We start from the raw sequence: 2,886 nt of genomic DNA, 5'->3' as shown, positions 1-2,886 counted from the left end.
ACTGAATATCTGCCTCCTGGTGGTCAATGCGCATCATAGCTACTGGTTGAATGGTTGCTTAGGCTTTTATATATATAGACACCTCCTTGTTTTACTTTTTTAGCTGTGGGATTATAATATGCACCTATAAATTATCACAGTCTACCTTCAGATAAAATTCTGCCACTTCAGCCCTAACTGGTTTGGCTCAGTGGATAGAGTGTCAGCCTGTGGACTCAAGGGTCCCAGGTTTGATTCCGGTCAAGGGCATGTACCTTGGTTGCAGGCACATCCCCAGCAGGGAGTGCGCAGGAGGCAGCTGATCGATGTTTCTCTCTCATCGATGTTTCTAACTCTCTATCCCTCTCCTTTCCTCTCTGTAATAAAATATATTTTAAAAAAATTCTGCCACTTCAAGTGTAAGAACCAGGGGTACCCCCTCCCTGCTCCCGCTGCTGTGCCACTGTAGTCAGACGACTTGCTGTGCTTTGTGACTCCTTACTGTGCTGTCTTCTGGAAAGCAATCTGGTGGTGTTGACTAAATAATTTTAAAGTGCAATTATCCTCTGACAAAGCAATTCCATACCTTGGAATCTAACATATCAATCCATGAAGAGAGAGGTATGAGGATATTCGCCTTAGCATTTTTGGAAAACCACTAAGAGAAAACTGGGAAGATTTGTTAATATAGAAATGGTAGAAAAAATTGTGGTCCATCATTATATAGAATATAATGCAGCTATTTAAAAACATTAAGTAGTTTGGGAAAGATGTCCATGGTTCAGGGGTAGGCAAAAGTAGCTTGAATTACCAGCCATCATTACCTAAAAGATAATCATAAGTAAGGATATGAAATAATAACACAAATAATACAATAACTAATACATGATAAAACAAAAGTAAAATGTGTTTTGCCCACCCCTGTAAATTAAGTAAAAGAAGCAGGTAGCTGAACGTGAGCATGGTATTACCACTGATATCTCCCTGTGGAAATTTGAGACCAGCAAGTGACCATCATTGATGCCCCAGGACACAGAGACTTCATTCATCAAAAGTATGATTACAGGCGCATCTCAGGCTGACTGCGCCGTCCTGATTGTTGCTGCTGGTGTTGGTGAATTTGAAGCAGGTATCTCCAAGAATGGACAGACCCGTGAGCATGCCCTTCTGGCCTACACACTGGGTGTGAAACAGCTGATTGTTGGTGTTAACAAAATGGATTCCACTGAGCCACCCTACAGCTAGACAATGTGGGCTTCAACCTCAAGAACGTGTCTGTCAAAGATGTTCGCCGTGGCACTGTGGCTGGTGACAGCAAAACTGACCCACCAATGGCCGTAGCTGGCTTTACAGCTCAGGTGATTATCCTGAACCACCCAGGCCAGATCAGTGCTGGAGATGCACCTGTGCTGCATGGGCACACAGCTCATATTGCTTGCAAATTTGCTGAGCCGAAGATTGATCATCGTTCTGGGAAAAAGCTGGAAGATGGCCCCAAGTTTTTGAAATACCACCGTCGTTGATATGACTCCTGGCAAGCCCATGTGTATTGAGAGCTTCTCTGACTACCCTCCTCTGGGCCATTGCACTGCTCGTGACATGAGGCAGTCAGTTGCTGTGGGTGTCATCAAAGTCATGGATGAGAAGGTTGCTGGAGCTGGCAGAGTCACCAAGTCTGCACAGAAAGCTCAGAAGGCCAGATGAATTTTATTCCCAACTCCTGCCACCCCCGTCTTAACCAGTGGTGGAAGAACGGACTCAGAACTGTTTGTCTCAACTGGCCACTTAAGTTTAATAGTAAAAGTTTAATGATTACAATGCATCAGAAAACCTTCAGAAGGAAAAGAGAATGTTTTGTGGACCATTTGGTTCTTTTGTGTCCGTGGCAGTTTTTAAGTTATTAGTTTTTAAAATCAGTACTTTTTAATGGAAACAACTTGACCAAAAATCTGTCAGAGAATGTTGAGACCCATTAAAATAACAAAGTTTAATGAGGAAAAAAAAATAAGCAAGTAATAGAATAATCACCCCATGCTTTTTAAAAAAATATATTTTATTGATTTTTTACAGAGAGGAAGGGAGAGAGATAGAGAGCTAGAAACATCGATGAGAGAGAAACATCGATCAGCTGCCTCCTGCACATCTCCTACTGGGGATATGCTCACAACCAAGGTACATGCCCTTGACTGGAATCGAACCTGGGACTCTTCAGTCCGCAGGCCGACGCTCTATCCACTGAGCCAAACTGGTTTCGGCAACCCCATGCTTTTTAACAACAATCATAAGTGGAAATATATGGAAAGACAATAAATAGCAAACACTAGTATATTCATACTTACAAGTTCATTTAATCCTTACAATGGCCTTGTAAGAAATACTATTATCATTCCCATTTTACAGATGGGAAAACTGAGACACATAGGTCAGTAACTTGCTGAGGGTCATTGCCATTAAGTAGCAGACTTGGGATTCAGACCCTGGCTGCCTGGTTCTGCACTGCTAGTCCTGCCTCACTAAGCACTACATTTAAAAAGATATACATTATTGATTTCAGAGAGAAAGGATGAGGTTTCTGCAGAACTTCATTGGTTTCATGTATTGTTATAAAAAAATGTTTTTATTGATTTCAGAGAGAGGGAGAGGGAGAGAGAGAGAAACATTAGTGATGAGAGAGAATCATTGACTGGCTGCCTCCTGCACGTCCCACACTGGGGATCGATCCCACAACTCGGGCATATTCCCTGACCTGGAAGTGAACAATGACCCCCTGATTCATAGGTCCATGCTCAACCACTGAGCTATGCTGGCCATGCAGCACCAAATTTTTAATATCAGGTGAGTTGCAGAAGGAAAAGGAGAAACTACTAATTTTATTTTTAGTGTTTCTAAATTATTTACATTGAGGAA

The 2,886-nt window shown here is 42.1% G+C and overlaps 1 pseudogene; it reads left to right on the top strand.

Annotated features, from left to right (window-relative positions):
• Positions 1 to 1,035: 1,035 nt before the first annotated feature.
• Positions 1,036 to 1,698, top strand: LOC102768304 (annotated as a pseudogene).
• Positions 1,699 to 2,886: the final 1,188 nt, after the last annotated feature.

This window comes from Myotis davidii, unplaced genomic scaffold (assembly GCF_000327345.1).
Source record: "Myotis davidii unplaced genomic scaffold, ASM32734v1 scaffold11, whole genome shotgun sequence".
Taxonomy (NCBI): domain Eukaryota; kingdom Metazoa; phylum Chordata; class Mammalia; order Chiroptera; family Vespertilionidae; genus Myotis; species Myotis davidii.
The sequence above is the reverse complement of the archived record's forward strand: the minus strand, read 5'-3'. Positions and strand labels throughout refer to the sequence as shown.